This window comes from Cetorhinus maximus, chromosome 6 (genome assembly GCF_964194155.1).
Source record: "Cetorhinus maximus chromosome 6, sCetMax3.hap1.1, whole genome shotgun sequence".
NCBI classification, from domain to species: domain Eukaryota; kingdom Metazoa; phylum Chordata; class Chondrichthyes; order Lamniformes; family Cetorhinidae; genus Cetorhinus; species Cetorhinus maximus.
This window is the reverse complement of record NC_135884.1, coordinates 108955795-108977385: the sequence shown is the minus strand read 5'-3', so window position 1 is coordinate 108977385 and position 21591 is coordinate 108955795.

The following is a 21591-nucleotide window of genomic DNA, read 5'->3' as shown; positions in this document are numbered from 1 at the left end:
GGTGCTCACTGCTGTTTACTGAGGTGGGCTGCTGCTGTATACTGAGGTGGCTCACTGCTGTTTACTGAGGTGACTCGCTGCTGTTTACTGAGGTGGCTCGCTGCTGTTTACTGAGGTGGCTCGCTGCTGTTTACTGAGGTGGCTCGCTGCTGTTTACTGAGGTGGTTCGCTGCTGTTTACTGAGGTGGCTCACTGCTGTTTACTGAGTTGGCTTACTGCTGTTTACTGAGGTGGCTCGCTGCTGTTTACTGAGGAGGCTCACTGCTGTTTACTGAGGTGGCTCGCTGCTGTTTACTGAGGTGGCTCACTGCTGTTTACTAAGGTGGCTCGCTGCTATATACTGAGGTGGCTCGCTGCAATATACTGAGGTCATTCGCTGCTGTTTGCAGAGGTGGCTCACTGCTGTTTACTGAGGTGGCTCACTGCTGTTTACTGAGGTGGCTCGCTGCTGTTTACTGAGGTGGCTCGCTGCTGTTTACTGAGGTGGTTCGCTGCTGTTTACTGAGGTGGTTCGCTGCTGTTTACTGAGGTGGCTCACTGCTGTTTACTAAGGTGGCTCGCTGCTGTATACTGAGGTGGCTCACTGCTGTTTACTAAGGTGGCTCGCTGCTGTTTACTGAGGTGGCTCACTGCTGTTTACTGAGGTAGTTCGCTGCTGGTTACTGAGGTGGCTCGCTGCTGTATACTGAGGTGGTTCGCTGCTGTTTACTAAGGTGGCTCGCTGCTATATACTGAGGTGGCTCGCTGCTATATACTGAGGTGGCTCACTGCTGTTTACTGAGGTGGCTCACTGCTGTTTACTGAGGTGGCTCACTGCTGTTTACTGAGGTGGCTCGCTGCTGTTTACTGAGGTGGCTCGCTGCTGTTTACTGAGGTGGCTCACTGCTGTTTACTAAGGTGGCTCGCTGCTGTTTACTGAGGTGGCTCACTGCTGTTTACTAAGGTGGCTCGCTGCTGTTTACTGAGGTGGCTCACTGCTGTTTACTGAGGTAGTTCGCTGCTGGTTACTGAGGTGGCTCGCTGCTGTATACTGAGGTGGCTCGCTGCTGTTTACTAAGGGGTGGCTCACTGCTATATACTGAGGTGGGTCGCTGCTGTTTACTGAGGTGGCTCACTGCTGTTTACTGAGGTGGCTCACTGCTGTTTACTGAGGTGGCTCACTGCTGGTTACTGAGGTGGCTCGCTGCTGTATACTGAGGTGGCAGGCTGCTGTTTACTAAGGGGTGGCTCACTGCTATTTACTGAGGTGGCTCATTGCTGTTTACTAAGGTGGCTCACTGCTGTTTACTGAGGTGGCTCACTGCTGTTTACTAAGGTGGCTCGCTGCTCTTTACTGAGGTGGCTCACTGCTGTTTACTGAGGTAGTTCGCTGCTGGTTACTGAGGTGGCTCGCTGCTGTATACTGAGGTGGCTCGCTGCTGTTTACTAAGGTGGCTCGCTGCTGTTTACTGAGGTGGCTCGCTGCTGTTTACTGAGGTAGTTCGCTGCTGGTTACTGAGGTGGCTCACTGCTGTTTACTGAGGTGGCTCACTGCTGTTTACTGAGGTGGCTCAGGGCTATACACTGAGGTCATTCGCTGCTGTTTGCAGAGGTGGCTCGATGTTGTTTACTGAGGTGCTCACTGCTGTTTACTGAGGTGGGCTGCTGCTGTATACTGAGGTGGCTCACTGCTGTTTACTGAGGTGCTCACTGCTGTTTACTGAGGTGGGCTGCTGCTGTATACTGAGGTGGCTCACTGCTGTTTACTGAGGTGCTCACTGCTGTTTACTGAGGTGGGCTGCTGCTATATACTGAGGTGGCTCGCTGCTGTTTACTGAGGTGGCTCGCTGCTATATACTGAGGTGGCTCACTGTTGTTTACTGAGGTGGCTCGCTGCTATATACTGAGGTGGCTCACTGCTGTTTACTGAGGTGGCTCGCTGCTGTTTACTGAGGTGGCTCGCTGCTGTTTACTGAGGTGGCTCGCTGCTATTTACTGAGGTGGCTCGCAGCTATATACTGAGGTGGCTTACTGCTATATACTGAGGTGGCTCGCTGCTGTATACTGAGGTGGCTCGCTGCTGTTTACTGAGGTGGCTCGCTGCTATATACTGAGGTGGCTCGCTGCTGTTTACTGAGGTGGCTCGCTGCTATATACTGAGGTGGCTCACTGCTGTTTACTGAGGTGGCTCGCTGCTGTTTACTGAGGTGGCTCGCTGCTGTTTACTGAGGTGGCTCGCTGCTATATACTGAGGTGGCTCGCTGCTATATACTGAGGTGGCTCGCTGCTGTTTACTGAGGTGGCTCGCTGCTATATACCGAGGTGGCTCGCTGCTATATACTGAGGTGGCTCACTGCTATATACTGAGGTGGCTCGCTGCTGTATACTGAGGTTGCTCGCTGCTGTTTACTGAGGTGACTCGCTGCTGTTTAATGAGGTGTCTCGCTGCTATATACTGAGGTGGCCTGCTGCTGTTTACTTAGGTGAGTCGCTGCTGTTTACTGAGGTGGTTCGCTGCTGTTTACTGAGGTGGCTCGCTGCTGTTTACTGAGGTGGCTCACTGCTGTTTACTGAGGTGGCTCGCTGCTGTTTACTGAGGAGGCTCACTGCTGTTTACTGAGGTGACTCGCTGCTGTTTAATGAGGCGTCTCGCTGCTGTATACTGAGGTGGCTCGCTGCTGTTTACTGAGGTGAGTCGCTGCTGTTTACTGAGGTGGTTCGCTGCTGTTTACTGACGTGGCTCGCTGCTGTTTACTGAGGTGGCTCACTGCTGTTTACTGAGGTGGCTCACTGCTGTTTACTGAGGTGGCTCACTGCTGTTTACTAAGGTGGCTCGCTGCTGTATACTGAGGTGGCTCACTGCTATATACTGAGGTGGCTCACTGCTGTTTACTGAGGTGGCTCACTGCTGTTTACTCAGGTGGCTCACTGCTGTTTACTGAGGTGGTTCGCTGCTGTTTACTGAGGTGGTTCGCTGCTGTTTACTGAGGTGGCTCACTGCTGTTTACTAAGGTGGCTCGCTGCTGTATACTGAGGTGGCTCACTGCTGTTTACTAAGGTGGCTCGCTGCTGTTTACTGAGGTGGCTCAGTGCTGTTTACTGAGGTAGTTCGCTGCTGGTTACTGAGGTGGCTCGCTGCTGTATACTGAGGTGGCAGGCTGCTGTTTACTAAGGGGTGGCTCACTGCTATTTACTGAGGTGGCTCACTGCTGTTTACTGAGGTGGCTCACTGCTGTTTACTGAGGTGGCTCACTGCTGTATACTGAGGTGGCTCACTGCTGTCTACTGAGGTGGCTCACTGCTGTTTACTGAGGTGGCTCGGGGCTATACACTGAGGTCATTCGCTGCTGTTTGCAGAGGTGGCTCACTGCTGTTTACTGAGGTGGCTCACTGCTGTTTACTGAGGTGGCTCGGGGCTATACACTGAGGTCATTCGCTGCTGTTTGCAGAGGTGGCTCACTGCTGTTTACTGAGGTGGCTCACTGCTGTTTACTAAGGTGGCTCACTGCTGTTTACTGAGGTGGCTCACTGCTGTTTACTGAGGTAGTTCGCTGCTGGTTACTGAGGTGGCTCGCTGCTGTATACTGAGGTGGCAGGCTGCTGTTTACTAAGGGGTGGCTCACTGCTATTTACTGAGGTGGCTCACTGCTGTTTACTGAGGTGGCTCACTGCTGTTTACTAAGGGGTGGCTCACTGCTATTTACTGAGGTGGCTCACTGCTGTTTACTGAGGTGGCTCACTGCTGTTTACTGAGGTGGCTCACTGCTGTTTACTGAGGTGGCTCACTGCTGTTTACTGAGGTGGCTCACTGCTGTTTACTGAGGTAGTTCGCTGCTGGTTACTGAGGTGGCTCGCTGCTGTATACTGAGGTGGCAGGCTGCTGTTTACTAAGGGGTGGCTCACTGCTATTTACTGAGGTGGCTCACTGCTGTTTACTGAGGTGGCTCACTGCTGTTTACTAAGGGGTGGCTCACTGCTATTTACTGAGGTGGCTCACTGCTGTTTACTGAGGTGGCTCACTGCTGTTTACTGAGGTGGCTCGGGGCTATACACTGAGGTCATTCGCTGCTGTTTGCAGAGGTGGCTCACTGCTGTTTACTGAGCTGGCTCGATGTTGTTTACTGAGGTGCTCACTGCTTGTTTCTGAGGTGGGCTGCTGCTGTATACTGAGGTGGCTCACTGCTGTTTACTGAGGTGGCTCGCTGCTGTTTACTGAGGTGGCTCACTGCTGTTTACTGAGGTGGCTCGCTGCTGTTTACTGAGGTGGCTCGCTGCTGTTTACTGAGGTGGCTCGCTGCTGTTTACTAATGTGTCTCGCTGCTGTATACTGAGGTGGCTCGCTGCTGTCTACTGAGGTGGCTCACTGCTTTTTACTGAGGTGGCTCGCTGCTGTTTACCGAGGTGGCTCGCTGCTTTTTACTAAGGTGGCTCGCTGCTGCACACTGAGGTGGCTCGCTGCTGTATACAGAGGTAGCTCACTGCTGTACACTGAGCTGTCTAGAGGCTGTACACTGAGGTGGCTTCCTGCTGTATACATAGGTGGCTCACTGCTGTACACTAAGCTGTCTAGTGGCTGTAGACTGAGGTGGCTTTCTGCTCTATACAGAGGTGCCTCAATTCTGTACACTGAGCTGTCTAGTTGCTGTACATTGAGTTGGCTTGCTGCTGTGTACAGAGGTGGCTCACTGCTGTACACTGAGGTAGATTACTTCTGTTTACTGATGTGGCTTGCTGCTGTATACAGTGGTGGCTCACTGCTTTACACTGAGCTGTTTAGTGGCTGTGTACCGATGTGGCTCGCTGCTGTACACTGAGGTAGATAGTTGTTAGATACTGAGATATCTGATTGCTCTATATAAGACGGGGCTTTGTGAAATTAAGATGGCCCTGACCCCTACAGCTGGTTTCTGAGATAGTCCAGCTGAGGCTCCATCACTACTCTACATTTCCTAACCCATATACTGGGTGAAAAATGGCTGTTGAAAGAGTCCAGCTGTGTTTTTTTTTCTTGGGTGCCCTGGCAAGGCCAGCATTTGTTGCCCATCCCTAATTGCCCTTGAACTGAGTGACTTGCTATGCCATTTCAGAAGGCAGTTAAGAGCCAGCCATATTTCTGTGGGCCTGGAGTCACTTATAGGCCAGGTAAGGATGGCAGATTTTTTAGTGAACTAGATGGGCTTTTATGACAATCAATGATGGCTTCATATCACCATTACTGAGATTAGCTTTCAATTCCTAATTTACTAATTGAATTTAAATCCCACCAGCTGCTATGGTGAGATTTGAACTCATGCCCCCATTAGTCTGGGCCTCTGAATTACTAGTTCAGTGACATTACCACCATGCTACCTTCTCCCCTTCTGTCAGAGTGACTGTGCTTTCATGTACACTTATTGCATTTGTATCCTTGCTCCTGGACATTCCCTCACCATGGCCATGGAACGAAGGACAGCATAGTTAATGTTAGCAGTGAAATTAGTAAAGACCTCAAAAATGGAAGAAACAGCATTCCAGAACCATAAGCCTTTGTACAGCTACCTGAGTATCTGTGGGAGAAATACTGATTACCATTTAGGCTTTGACCAAGGAGGACTGTGCTGCAGGTATTCCTGGAGACTTCATACACTCTATGATGCACTGTAGTGTTGCAAAACACTCATGTGACATAATGAGCTTCTCCACTCGGGCCACTATCTGTACCCTGCTGCTTGACATAGTCACCAATGACTGCTGCAAATCTCAGAATGCAACCTTCTTCCTAGACCACCGATTATTCTTCCTCCTCTGGCATCTGTTGCTCAGTATTACTCTGGATCTCAGCCTTAGCCCTCATCTCTACCTCACCTCCTGAGCTGATGCTTGTGAGACATGGCATGAGTGATAGAAAGAGCTAGTGAAGTAGGCTGCAGGGAGTCCTGGTTCTACAGAAGAGGAACAGATGTTACAATTGTTACGACCCTGTTAGGAACTATTCATGTTTAAAAAGAAATTCAAACACCCAGTGATTAACTGAAAGAAATTAGGCTACAACATTTCACGTTTTGAAACAAAAACAAACTTCATTGTATACAAAATGATTAAACAAAGCAAGTGCTACTAACAACACTATAGCTTATAAGGACTTATACTATAAACCCAGTTCTACTTTTTACTTGCCCCCCCCCCCCCCAATAGCCCCCTTATGCATTACAAGAACCTTAAAGATTCATTCACTTCTTTAGGGATCAACGTCGAGGTATGCCTCAGCCCTCTTGAATTCATTTTGATTCTCCTCAATGTTCCAGCGATTTTCCAAGATAAGATTTTATGGGGATTCTTCCACTTGTTTTTTGGCTAAGTGAGCCCCGAACCTTTCTTTAAGACCTCACAACTGTGGATGCCTCAGCTCCTTATTCCAGTTACCGGCAGATACCCAACTGCCTCCTCACAGCTTTCCAAGCTAACTCGGCTGATTGCTTTCTGCCACAAGGCTCTGTGAGGGCAACAGGAGATTTCTTCCTCTAGCTTCAAACTGGGCAAATCTTCTAGTTTCTTTCCCCCCTCATGAATTCCAAACTGAGCTCAAGCCCCACCTGCATTCCTTGAAGTTATAAAGTTATACAATAAAGCTAGCCGTTCTCTGCTTAAATGCAGGATTGACTAACATTCATCTCCTTTGACTGTCCCAAATCAGTGAGCTGCAGTATACATCAAACCATAACTGCAACGCACAGGCGGGATGAGGTTTCCAACAATGAATTAAAAAAGAACTTAAAAATTTCAAACTCAGTTTTAACATGTCCCTCTTCATGTAACTGAGTCACGTGGCAATATGTTTATATTAATTGTAGATTCTTCTTTTATCATTTTAAAAATCTTCAGCTCCCTGAGGCAACTCTGTGCCTGCAGGGAGCTTTCAGTGCACGCACCCCCGCGCATGCACAAACTTTAGGGCTCATGCTCCTCCTGCCCCAACCCCGGTAGCACTGAGGCTCTCAGCGCGCGTTTCACGCTGGCTGCCCGTTAATTGGCCAGCGTGAAATCGCAGTGGGGGCCAAATCGCAGGGGGCGGGCCATTTCACAGCCACTCCCAGGCCCGCCCACTGCTCCCGCCTGACAAGGGGAAAATCCTGCCCCACGTTACTGTGAAACTATGGACTGGGGGACATGAAGACTGGTAACATGGCGGGGAAAGGCATCTAGAGGGGAGCCCATGCCTTTCCGCTGCCGGGACATATTATCTGTGCCGGGAATCTCTGTGGCACAGCTGTCCACCAGGCAAATAATTGAGGCCATTAATGGCCCAATAAAGGGCCACTTCCCACCCCTGCTGGTATTTTGCCCACGTTGGAAGTGGCAGCTGCTACATGTGGAAACCGCTGGGTAAATCCTGGTGGACTCCCATCGTGTTTGCGGCCGATCCGGAAGAGCCCCTCCCCCCAGGCGGCAATGACCGCATCCCTCCTGCTACAAAATTGCCAGCGGAAGGTGGACACTCCTCTGCCCGATCACCGGAGCCTCCCTGTGTGGTCCTGGCATAGCAGGAAAACATTTACCTTCTCTTCAAGGGCACCTGTTCGCATAACATACGAACATATGAAATAGGAGCAGAATTCGACCTCTCGCGTCTGCTCCACCATACAATAAGATCATGGCTGATCTGTTCACATTTCAAGTTCCACATTCCCACCTACCCCTGATAACCTTTGATTCCCTTGCCTAACAAGAATCTATCTACCTCTGCCTTTAAATTTTAAATGACATCACCTCCACCGCCTTCTGAGGCAGAGAGAAAAAGTTACTCCTCATCTCTATCCTAAAAGGGTGTCCCCTAATTTTAAAACAGTGCCCCCTAGTTCTGGTTTGGCATCAACTGGTGTGTTGTGTACAGTTCTGGGTGCCACACGTTAGGAAAGATAGGAAGGCATTAGAGGCAGTGCATACTAGAGCAGTCCCAGGGATGAGGGGCTTCAGTTATGTAAATAGATTGGAGAAGTTGGGGCTGTTTTCCTTGGAGAAGAGGAGTTTGAGAAGAGATTTGATAGAGGTATACAAAATCAAAAGGGATCTTGCCAAAGTAGATAGAGAGAAATTGTTCCCATTGGCTGAAGGATCGAGAACCAGAGGGCAGAGATTTCAGGTAATCGGCAAAAGAAACAATGGTAACATGAGGAAAACCCTTTTCACGCAATGAGTGGTGAGGATCTGGAATGCTCTGCCTGAGAGTGTGATGGAGGCAGGTTCAATCAGGATATTCAACAGAGAATTAGATTATTATCTAAAAAGAAAGAAGTGCAGGGTTACGGGGAGAAGCTGGAAGAACGGTACTATGTGAATTACTCCTTCAGAGGGCCAGCACAGACACAAGGAGCAAAATCGGCTTCGGTGCTGTAACCATTCTATGATTCCATAATTCCTTCATGCAGCAGCCTCAGCAACAGTCACCGCTAGTGGTAGTGTTACTGAGGCTGCTGAGCTGCCGGTGCTCTAATGGGCAGGCAACTCTGTGTCCTCAATTGGACGGCAGTGGTGGCTACGAATTGGTCGCCAATGGTAAAATGGTGCTGGGGGCCTGCAGTCTGCCAACACAGGGTTGACTCCTTCGGTCCCAATGGCAGGAATTCTCACCATCTGAGAAACTTCTTCTGTGTAAAGTACTGTGCCTGGTGCATGTTGGCAATTGTCAATGAGCACTTTGTTAAGAGATTCAATGAAGGATGAAAGATTGGAGCTAATAATCACAGCTGAACAAATACATAATTGCATGTGCTAAAAATAACTCTCCTTTCCATGCAACACACCCTTCCCCGTACCCTAGTTTCACCCATCCGTCTCCTCTGATTTTCGAGCCAATCTTGGAGCAAAAATTAGCGCTTGAAAATGGGTTTCCCATTAAATGTACCTTACAAAGGATCCTAGCATCAGGCCCTGATTGCTTGCAATGATTTAAAATCAATACAGCTCATTTATACTGTTACAGCCTCAGGAAATCTATAGTCCCATCCATAGGCACTGAGAGAGCCATAATGGGAGATTCTATACAATGCACTAACACAGACTATGGAATACTCCAAACTGCAGGTGTTGAACAAGGTTTCTGAATGAGGTGAGGTAACCAAATAAGATATTCACCGAGGTTGTCAGAGCTATAAAGAACAAATTTATAGGCAAGCCTAATCGTTTTTTATGCTGTCAGTTGTAGAAACATTACTTTCATTATTAAAAATTTTAGTTATTGAGAAAAATATAGTGGCTGAAAAATATAGCAGCTGATTTTGAGTTTTTTCTGACCTATTTAATGGTTAGATTTTCACCAGTAGTTATTGTTGAGTGTTTGGATTTATTGTTTCACAAATATGAACTTGAACCAATCAGGTGAAAATGTGTCAGAGGGATTTTCAAAATTAGTTGAAATCTGGCACAGCTGAAGTATTTGCAGATTCCACAGTCTAAATGTCTGCAAATTGCTAATTGATCTTGAGATGTTGTCTGGAGTGCGGATGGACAGTCACTGCTTCATTTGGTTGTGTGACACCAGAACTTTTGGTGCTATTGGTACTGTTTCAGTACCAATAGTGTCTGTGATATGTGTGTACATTCTTGGTTGTTTAGTGCGGTTGCTGGGGGCGTACATCAGAAATATGCAGAGTTAACAAGTCAGTCAGCATGTAAAGCGGATTTGACATCAAAGGTGCCATTTTCAACCTTGGCACTCCAGCTAACACCGTCTTTAAACTTCATGCAGCTGAAAATGCCTTCAGCAGCAGGGCAAACTGGCCACCAGTACTATTTAAAGGTATTATCAACTACATTCAGTTTAGATATGGTTGAATTCTATTGACTGCTGCTGAATTAGTAAAAGTATTTGATTGTTTTAATGCTGTTTGAAGTTACTGAAGTCTAAAGGTGTGACGCGGCACATGTTGATAGCCTTGCTTCTCAATTCAAGGGTTCTGGTCAGGTCACTTGCTCACAGGCATGGGTGGCCTGCAGAATGACAGGGAGGATGAGCAGCAGCAACACAGAGGAAGACAAGCCTCTCTGTTACAGGTGGAGGAGGGGCAGAAGGGCTCTCAGCAGGAGGTTATATCTTCAGTGAGCATTTCTCCGACCTCAGCCTAAGCAAGGAACAGTAGGTGACATCTCTGTTTCACTAAGTAGGTGCTCAATGAGTTGCCAAATATTACAGGCAGACCTGCCGCTTCAGAGCAGGGTGGCTCCTCCTCAATCCTAGCAATATATTGGAGGACACATTGCTGGGTTTCTGTGAGATCCTAAAAGGCCCTTTGAACACTAGTCTTTGAAGCTATGATGGCAGCAGTCTGAACTTGCATGGCAACAAGCTGAATTTGTAAGACTTCAGTACAGCAGCAACCAGGCATTGGTGGTTTCTGCTTGTGTTGCAATAGAAACAGAGACATCAGCCATCAGTCACTACACCATAGTTGGGCCCACAAGTCTTGTAATGGAGTTGGCCACCACTTCCTGGCTGGAACGGATAGGCTCCAATCTCTGTGTGAAGCCTTGTACAAGGCAGCTGCCAGCCTTCTCCATGTTCCTTGACAGTGACCGCAGGTTTTCTGCTAGGCCTGCCAATGCACCAAGCATTTCATTGTGCAGCCTTTTCCTGTACCCACCCTTGTCTGAGTCCCCTGCAGATCTCATGTGTGACCTCGCCATCTGATGAATTTGCACCTGTACAACCCTTACCCTCTGACTTGATTGCAGGCCACTTTTCCAGGTGTCTCACCATGTGCAGATTACACCTTTAAGCCACCCTCTAAAGTCTGTACAGTGTCAGTATCTCAGCTGGGGATGGCTGTAGGCATGAGATCAAGTGACAGCGTTTTCATCATTAGTATCTTCTTCCTCTTCCACTTTCTTGCTCCTGCACAACCACCTGGCTGGATTGCAGTTCCTAAATATCTGAAAGGAAAAAGGCACAAGGGTAGGGCTGTGGTTGAGGCAGAGGAAAAGGCAGGAGATGCATGCTTACACCATCTACAGCTTGTAAATCAGAAGGAATTGTGGGATGAGGAGAAAGTGGGATGTGAGAAGGAGGATTAGATATCAGCATACGGTCATTGTTGATGCTTTCAGCCCCACCATCGACTACATTCTCCGTCACAGCCATTCCAGATGATCACAATCTCCTCCTTCGAGGTGAGCACGTGTCTACCCCCTGCCCATTAACTGCTGCTGTCGGTGGTTATGCACCACCTAGCCCTGCATCATGAGGTAAGTGTGCAATGCAATGCATTTGCAATATGTGGCTGGAATAAATAACGGGCCCTATATGAAAGCTGTGAGATAAGTATGTGAGGCTTATAGGGGTGCTATGTGTGTGAGGGAGAGGCAAATCTAGGAATGTGAAGCATGAGTCATGGTTGATACAAATTATTGGTAGGCGAGTGAAGGGGGGGGGTGGTGAAATGGTAGTATGTGGAGCTAATGTTTCAGTTGCAAGCTTCTGACATTTGAAGAGATTCACTGACAATGACCACTGGACTCATAATCCCAAGGTCCAGGCTAATGCTCTGAGGACATTGGTTCAAATCCCACCATGGCAGTTGGTGGAAATTGAATTCATTTAACAAATCAGGAATTGAAAGCTAGTCTCAGTAATGGTGACTATGGCAACTATCACCAACTGTAGTAAAAACCCATCTGGTTTACTAATGCCCTTTAGGGAAGGAAATCTGCCATTCTTACCAGGTCTGACCTACATGTGCCTCCAGACCCACAGCAATGTAGTTGATTCTTAACTGCCGTTTGAAATGGCCTCACAAGCCACTCAAGGCAATTAGGGATGGGAAACATCTCATGAAAGTATAAATAAAACCACTCGTGTGAGGTCATTAAACTTCTTGCAGCACTGCATCCAGGTCCCTGGAGCTATCTGCTCCTACTGCCTTCGTAGCTTCTGTCTGGATGGCCCCTGGAACTCTGTGGATAAAGGATGTCTCCCCTCGTGCACCAAGGCTCCCATTGCTATATTGGAAAATTTTTGGAGCATTCTCTGCCCTGTTGTGCCATTATCCAGTTTTCTTCCTGCTTGCTTCTTCCCCAACCAGTTCCAGCACCTGCTTCTGGCAGAATGCACCTCCCCATGAAGAGGTGCAGGATGGCTTTAAGTATTCCGGGCTAGTTCTAAATAGTGCTAGCCTTGCAGATACTTGGGCCCCTGATGAGTCATGCCGACACTCAACAGCACTTTTAGCACAGGCTGCATGCTCCAGTCATGGTAATGTGCAAGCAGCACAAGTTTTTGCTTTCTGCCTTTCTGCCTGCATTAGAATGAATAGACGTGGGTTAATCATGTAACCTGATCCCGGTGCCTGTTTCTGGGGCTATCCATTTTTGCCATCAATGCTTTATCGTGAAAGTATGGGTATGCACTTCTTCGGTGAAAGAGTTTGGAAAGAATATTCTCAAACCTTAGGCTGGAATGTATGCTTTGTAATTCGTTCCTGAAAAATAAATAGTTTTTCTCAAATCTATTCCTGTTGGATAAATTGTTAGCACAGCTGCATGAATAATGTTTCCTGTAAAATTGGTCTTGATTTTTCAAAATAAGCAACATAAAGTGCAAATGCCCCAATAGCTGACATAAAAATGTTAATGAAGAGTTATTCAAAGGCATAACATTTAACATTACATTTAATTATATCATTCTGACCAATCTAGTTTTGGTGCTTTTATTATTACTAGAAATCCTTGCCTTAGATTCTCTCTCATTGGAAGGAGGTAAAATAGCGAGCAAAAGGCATATGGAAAAACACTGAGCAATTTGTTCGACTCTGCTTTTCCGCATTGAAAAGATTTTCATAGGGCAGAATTTTCTGGCTGACATGCGGGTGGCGGAGCCCACACGTCAACACTTAAAATGTCGCGCGCTGACGTTGCGCGAGCGTCCCAACATCAGTGCGCGGCATCACGATATTTCGGTTGGCGGGCACGCACAGCAGCGGGATGCCCGCCATTAATTAAAGGCCTCGTTAAGGCCCTTAACTTGCCAATTGTCGACGATTTTGAGGGGCCCGTGCGAATTTCGGCTCAGTGCACGGACCCAACAGGCAGGCGGGTAGGAGATTTTTTATTAAAACTCATGCGATGTCGGGATATGTGGACTCAGAGGGATTGTTCATGTTTTTCATGAAGTATTTAAAGCAGAGTGTTTTAAACTTGCCTGTGTGATTGATAACAGTTCACATTGATTTCCAAGAGCTTTTTGTGTACTTTGAAACCAGTCTGCAGACAGTTATCTTTATCGGGCCTGCAGCTTTCCGGAGGCCTCCATTTAGCCTGGGTATGGGTTCTGACATCTCCACTGGAGGCAGCTCCTCTGAGGAGGAAGGGAGGGATAGAATAAAGAGGAGGCCAGGAGTGGACAATCAACCTCCAGGGGAGCCACCTTTGGGAGGCCAGGCGCAGGCACAAGGGGCGCAGGGCCAAGAGGTTGTCCAAGGTGGAAGGGGCCGCAGAAGATGCCACTATCCTGCTGCCAGGGTATACAGGCGGCGAAGCAGCTATCTCAATATGACTGAGGTGCAGTGCTGAAGGAGGCTCCGACTCTCAAGGGAGACAGTCAACTATATCTGTCAGATGATTGGCCCTGAGATCTCTCCTAACTGTGTAGGTGGACACCCCATGCCATTGGCTCTGAAGCTCACAGTTGCCCTCCACCTCTATGACTCTGGCTCCTTCCAGGGCTCAGTGGGTGATCTTTGCGGTGTCTCCCAATCAGCTGTCCACACTTGTGTCAAGCAGGTTACAGACGCCCTGTTCAGACGGGCATTGACCTTCATCCACTTCCGCTGCGACCAGGCAAGTCAGACACAGCGAGCCAGAGGCTTCACAGCCATTGCTGGCTTCCCCCACGTCCAGGGTGCAATAGACTGCACACATGTGGCCATCAAGGCGCCAGCGGGTGAGCCCGGTGCCTTCGTCAACAGGAAGGGCTTCCACTCCATGAACGTGCAGATAGTGTGTGATCACAGGATGCTGATTCTGCAAGTCTGTGCAAGGTACCCAGGCAGCTCCCACGATGCCTACATCCTCAGACACTCCCAGGTGCCGGGGCTCTTCAGTGCCCCAGCCCGGCTGGATGGATGGCTGCTGGGTGACAAGGGCTATCCCCTCCGAAGGTGGCTCATGACGCCTCTCCGCCATCCAAGAACAGAAGCTGAGCAGCGCTACAATAGGAGCCACGGCACCACAGGGGCTGTGGTGGAGAGAGCCACTGGTCTTCTCAAGATGCACTTCCGTTGCCTGGACCGCTCAGGGGGCGGACTCCTGCACCCACCAGGTCGCGTCTCTGTGATAGGGGTAGCATGCTGCGCTCTGCACAATCTTGCACTGGAAAGGGGGGATGCAGTTGACGATGAAGACCTTGACACAGTGGATGAGTCTGCACATGATGAATCCAGCAGTGGCTCAGAGGATGAGGAAGCACAGGGCAATGCTGAGGGGCAGCACGACGACCTGCTACTACACCAAGAAGGCAGGGACACCCAGGACAATTTAATCCAACGAACCTTCATCTAGCTCCACACACATCGATCAGCAGGATTAGCATTGCCTGGCGCTTCTACGCGTGGCACTTAGATGCTACATCTTCTACCTCATCAGCTGCAACTAAGGGCTTAGTACAGAAACATCAATGTCCACTCAAACACTCATGAGACGTCTGTGAAAAAAACAAATGCAGCACAAAGGAAACACCCTCAGCCATGGTCAGAAAAGTGGACTTTATTCTGTCCAACATAAAACAGAAATGTCTCTATGACAAACATAAGTATACTGTTCCCCATTCTAAGGCCAACACAAAATCACCAGTGACATACCCGTGGAGTGCCTAATGTGCCTTATGCTTTTGTTTGCAGGTGTTATATCTGGGTGCCGCCCCATCGCTCGGAGTGGCTTGTGAGACAGCCTGCTGACTCTGCTGTCCTGTTGGCCTCGATGACCTTGGCGGGCGTCCTCTGGCCCGTGAAGCCTGTGATGGCCCCGCCTGGGAGGGAATGGCCAGTTCCAGAACTGGCACCTCCCCAGTTGTCGCAGCCTCAACAGATGCAACGTTGACTGGCAGAGGGGCGGAGGAGCTGCTGCCCTCATCCAGAGCGCCCTGAGAGGAGCTCGCAGCGATGACAGACAGCTGCTGCGCCGATGTGAGGTCACATTGGATCTCCCTGCTCATCGCAGATGGATGGGGACCGAGCTCCGACACTTGGTGCCCTGAACATCTCCCACATTGCGAATGACCACCCGTGGCCATTAACACTGTGAGGGCTTGCAGGTCAGAGCGCAACCCAATCAGAAGAGTCTCCATCTGATCAAACCCCCTCTCCATGACAGTCGCAATCTCTCAGTGGAGGAAGCCTGAAGCTCTGCCCTGAGGTTTATGCCTTCACGTGCACTCTGTCTGGACTGCTCCATCGCAGAGACCAGCTGAAGCATACCCTCATGCAGTCCTGCCAGATGCAAATGCGATTCCTGCCGCTTGTCCTGCAGCTGCTGCATTGGTGACAACTCCAGAGGCACGTCATCAGTGCAGGACTCAGCATGTGCCTGGTCCCCTGCAGCCCTCCGGCTGCTGGCGCCATCGGCACTCTCTATCCCTGCCATCTCCTGCAGCGATTGTGATGTGCCCTCTCCACTGTGACCCGGGACACTAGCCGATGGTAAATTCCCCACCGAAGTGTTTGTTTCTGCGCTGGTGCCTGGCTGGCTGAAATGATGTGCTGCAAGTTGCACGTCTTGGGCCTCAGGTGTGGAGGGGGTGCTGCGGTGGCTATGGGCACGGCCATGTGGTGGTGATGCTGAAATTAACAACAATTAGCGCATCAGTTAGCGTACAGTCAGTAACACCTTTCATCCCTTTCCCCCCCAGCCTCATAAGTCGCTCACCCTTCAAGACCCTAAGGAGACGAACATTGGTAGGGTGGAAAAGAGTCAAGAGGAGGCCCAAACATTAGACGCGCATACAGACAGGCTGGTCAGATGGCCTCCGGAATGCCACATGGCATGTTATGTGCCATTGGAGTGGGGAGAATGCAGAGGTACCTGACCTGAATGCATGCTGGCCTGGAGAGTTGGAGTTATGAGGAAACATTGCAAACACTTGCGGCATTTGCCGTGGATCACAGGAGATTGACAGGTCACATTATTGTCCTTCATACTGTTAGGAGGGGCATAGACCGGGTGGGCAGAAGGCAACATTTCCCCTTGGCGCAGGGATGAGTAATGTGGTGGCATTTATTGAGTGCCATGAGGTTCACAGGTGAGATGCTGAGGACCTTTTGGACAGTGTAATGTGGGGCGCACTGGCTGAAAGGGTGGTGGAGGTACCAACCCCCCTAAGATGCAAAACGTCTTTGGCTGTGCAGCAGCGATGCCATGGCATGTTAGGCCATGGAGATAGTGGTCACAAATGGGATAAGGTGACTTTGGAAGGTGCTGGAGACGCGCATCCTCAAGGGGACGAGGGACCTTTGTGTATGACCCACACGCCAGAGTGTCTCAGTCTGTGAATGAGCAGTGTTGCAGCATTAACAATTGCAGCAGCCATCAGTGGTTTGGATGATGGGCAGACAGAGTGAATGGGACTGTGGGCCTCAAATACCTGGCCGCTGGACCCCAGCCTCACCGACACCTGCCACCCTGGCCGCCTGTTTCCTCCCCAGCTCCATGGCCTGCTCCTCGAAGGTGGTGAGGCATTGGAGCATGGCGTGCCCACCACCAGCCCGCTGCCGCTCCCGCATATTGCTCTCAGTTTTTGCCTGCAGAACAGAGAAGAGCATTTATTGGGGCTGATCGCTCATGTACTCTGCACACGCACGCCGCACCCCAACCACAGTGGCCCATCTGAGGCCTCCAGCGGCTCCTGTCCACACTACTGGTGATCAGTCACCAGAAGATAGTACGGCTGGTCCCAAACCCCCTCCCCCAACGGCCACCTTGGACACATACGGCGTCCATCACTTTGAATAACACACGGGTCTTAGCGCCCATGGCAAGGAGGCGCTACTAGGTGTGGCGCCAAGGCCAGCAGATGGCTCTTGGCCATGACACCTTGAGGCTCCCCTTCCACCATCTCATCACCATCAATAAGACATGTGTTGGAGTTCTGAGTATGTGTCTAGCTGCCTCCCCTGTAGGTTGCCCCCAGACTACTCAAATGCGACAAACACCAACATATGCTGCAGGGAGAACCCATCTTTTCCTCAACCAAGCAAGGTCACTACCTGTTTGCCCACCCAGCGTGCGCCAAATGCCCAATGCAGTAACGACACTAAGACGTTGGGGGGGGGGGTGCTGCTCAAAGGCTAAGGCTACCTGCTGGGTCAAATGGCCAAGGCCAACATGGTACTCACCCTTCCAGAGCGCAGCAAATTATTGAATCTCTTGCAGCACTGTGTTCCGTTGCGCCGCACAGCATCATGGGCGCTGACGGCGTCACCATCTCCTCCCACGCCTGCCTGGTGACATGGGGGGGCCCTCCTCCTCCCATCCTCCGGGTACAGAATATCCTGACGGCTGGAAACCCCTTGGAGGAGGACAGCAAGGCATGCATCAGAGAAGCGAGGGGCACACTGGCCCCCCCTGCTGGCCTCTCCTGCAGCCTGCCCCCCTCCTCCTGCTCCTGTTCCTGTCCAACCACAGCTGCCTCTCTCTCTCCCCGAGTGGCCATGGTGCACTGCCCCAAGCAGGCTACCTGGCCACTCTTTATACAGACTGCTGGCTCCCCATTGGAACCAGCGGTCTAAGCACGCCCGCCTCCGTGACTATTTTCCCGTTCTCCACGGGAGTCGCTTACCCGCTGGGCGGGCCTCAATTGGCCCGCCCGTGGAAAATAGCGGCGCGGCCCGTTTTGGCGGCAGCAATCGGCTGCCCACCCACCGCCGAGCCGATCGGGCCTGCCCGCCCATCAAGGGCAAAATTCTGCCCATAATTTCTCATAGTTCTAAGTTCTGATTGGTTGCAGGTGAAAGGATTCAGAATTTTTATTAGTGATTTAATTGATAAATTCTCCTGAGTGCTCATGGTGACAAAGCTGTAATTTTTTGAGTTTTACGTGTAATTTGAGCCTCTGATTAAGTGTGACATCAGATTGTGACATTGGTAATCTGATACTAGAGGAACAGGAAAATGAGGAACTGTCCCATTTTTAGGTTACTTGCTCCAGATAAGTCAGAGAGTGTACTAGATGAAAAGAGTTAAGTCAAAGTTAGTTAAAATGAGGTATATTTGGTTGTATGGAAATGTAATTTATTTTAATCATTTCACTTTGAAAGTAAATCAAGGTGTGTACATTTTAATATGATGCAGAATACTGTTTATTGTTATTAATTATAAAAAAAATGATTGAGGGTGAGGAAACTGAAGCAATATGATTTATTTTAGTCATGTACATGTTTCATGAGGATAGCAGTATTATTTAAAAGAATTTTATTTAAGTCTGCAATATTGATTCATTGAAGTGGAGCAGCTGGATGGTCAAGAAAACCATGCAGAACAAGGGAGAAAAGGCTGATGAAACATTTGGGATCTAATTTGTGGCAAATTGATTATGTAAAGGCAGTAACAGCAGGCCAGATGGGAAAATTACCAGAGGTGGGAAGTAGGTGGGACAAAACAGTTGATGGTGGACAAGCATGTAATAAGTGGGAGAATCTCATTTTATCCAATTTGGAGGAGCAAATATTTGTTTGATGTTGACACTGGGAGAAACAGTCATCACGGCTTTTCAGAGAGGCTGAAGCCTCAAAGAAAGAAAGTATAGTATTGGCAAGATAAAGTATTTGTGAAATGAGTAGTTATTGTTCTAATATGTTAAAAAAAATATTAGGAGCTATATATATATGTGTGAGATGTGGGAAAGAAAAATGGTTGACTAAAGGGGCTGAATTATACAAGGCATTGGATTCACCGCCTCCGCTGACTAAAACAAAGGGGGAGGGTGGGGGGTGTCTGCCAACAGAACACTGGTTGCCCCACAGCCATTTAATGGCAAATTGGTTGTCATTAGGCTGGATGTGTGTTTTCTGCTCTTCTGGATCAGGAAGCTTTGCCTCATGAGCTACTGGTCAATCAGAGGCTAGCAACTCTCCAGCACTTTGGACATGTGCGTGGCATGGGGCATTGGATCAGGATTTAGGCAAGTGTTTGGGGGTTTTATCAGGTGCCAAACTGGCAGACCCCAGTGAGGGGAGGCAGGGGGGTGGTGTGGGCGGGGGGTGGTCAGGGGGCTGAGGATTGAGAGGCCACCTACCTGGTGTAGGTAAAACCCTGGTGGGGTCCTCCTATGGGACCAGTGGGCCCATTAAGGAGGGACCCTCTCCCCATCTGCCACCAGCCTGCGGAGGAAACCAGCTAGGCTGGGTGCTTGGCGTGGGCCTTTCTCGCTGCCAGCTAAATCTTGGAATTAATTGCCTACTTAAGGGCCTCAATTGGCCCACAGGCAGGCAGGCCACCCGACGCCACCACCACCGCTGGTATAATTGTTGTGGGTGCAGGGGCAGGCAGGTAGGTAGCGGGAAGACTGCCCGCTGGATTTTACGTGACCCCCTTGCCTTCAAACCTACCTGCAGGGAAGCATAAAAACCAGCCCCAGATTGCTGAAAAAAATGTTTGAGCTACATAATTGATTCAATTTCTGTTTTGTTTTCAACAGTTTTCATAGTTCCAGAATTTGATTTGCTGTGTTTTTTTATAAATGTGAATAAATAATAAACCATGAGGTCACAGTGCGACACATAGAAACATAGAAATAGGAGCAGGAGTAGGCCATTCAGCCCTTCGAGCCTGCTCTGCCATTCATTATGATCATGGCTGATCATCCAACTCAATAGCCTGCCCACGCTTTCTTCCCATACCCTTTGATCCCTTTCACCCCAAGAGCTATATCTAACTCCTTCTTGAAAACAAGATGTGTGATGCCTGAGGAACAGGAGCGTGCACAATTCCAGCAAGCAAGTAAGGTCAAATGGAAAGCAAATTCTAGGACTGATCCTTCCCTATTCCAAATATTGTAATTCTTTTTTTCAAAACAAACAAGTTTCGGACATGCAAACTGTGCTCAAAACCCTTGAGATAAATTGAAATATATAGACCCCATTTGGAACCAATTGTCATTATAAAAGGCACCATATAAATACAAGTTGTTGATGTTATTTGAAGACACTAAACAACAGTTGCAAAATGCATTGTGTAGTTATAGGGTGTTCAGGGTTGAAAGAGTTAATGTGTGGGACTGGAGAAACAGTACCAGCCACAGGATGATGTAAGAGACTCACGACCAAGAATTGAGAGGGCGAATGCTCATAGGTTAGACTGAGTAACACCAAATATTGTATACCTGTATATATTTATGTTCATCCATTAACCCTGTTATAGTTCCTTAACCAGACATAACCAACATACAACATGGTCTCAGAGGTGGGATCTTACAACACATTGCATTGAAAATGTGGGAGTCCTCAACATCGACTTTGGACCCTATGAAGCCTCACAGCATCAAGTTAAACATTGGCAAGGAAACCTTCTGTTGGTTACCACCTGCTGCCTCCCCTCAGCTGATAAATCAATACTCCTCCATGTTGAACACCACTTGGAGGAAGCACTGAGGGTGGCAAGGGTACAGAATGCACTCTGGATAGGAGACTTCAATGTGGCTCGGTAGCACCACTACTGACCGAGCTGGCCGAGACTAAAGGTCATAGCTGCTAGACTGGGCCTGAGGCAGGTGATGAAGAAACCAATAAGAGGGGAAAACATACTGGACCTCATCCTTACCAAGCTGCCTGTCGCAGATCCATCTGTCCATGAGAGCATTGGTAGGAGTGATCACCGCACAATCCTTGTGGAAAAGAAGTCCGTCTTCACATTGAGGATACCCTCCATCGTGCTGTGTGGCACTACCACTGTGCTAAATGGGATAGATTTCAAACAGATGTAGCAATTCAAGGCTGGGTGTCCATGAGGCCCTGTGGGCCAACAGTAGCAGCAGAATTGTACTCAACCACAATCTGTAACTTCATCGCTCAGCATATCCCCCATTCTACCATTACCATCAAGCCTGGTTCAATGAAAAGTGTAGGAGGACATGCCAGGAGCAGCACCAGGCATACCTAAAAATGAGGTGTCAACCTCGTGAAGCTACAACACAGGACTACTTGTGTGCCAAACAGCGGAAGCAGCAAGCAATAGACAGAGCTAAGCAATTCCACAACCAACGGATCAGATCTAAGCTCTGAAGTCCTGCCACATCCAATCATGAATGGTGGTAGACAATTAAACAACTCACAGGAGGATGAGGGTCCAAAAATATACCCAACCTCAATGAAGGAAGATCCCAGCACATCAGTGCAAAAGACAAGGCTGAAACATTTGTAGCCATCTTCAGCCAGAAGTGCCAAGTGGATGATCCATCTCGACCTCCTCCTGAGGTTCCCAGCATCACAGATGCCAGTCTTCAGTCAATTCAATTCACTGCACATGACATCAAGAAACAGCTGAAGGTACTGGATGCTGCAAAGGCTATGGGCCAGCAATAGTACTGAAGACTTGTGCTCTAGACCTAGCTGCAACTCTAGCCAAGCTATCCCAGTACAGCTACAACACTGGCAGTTA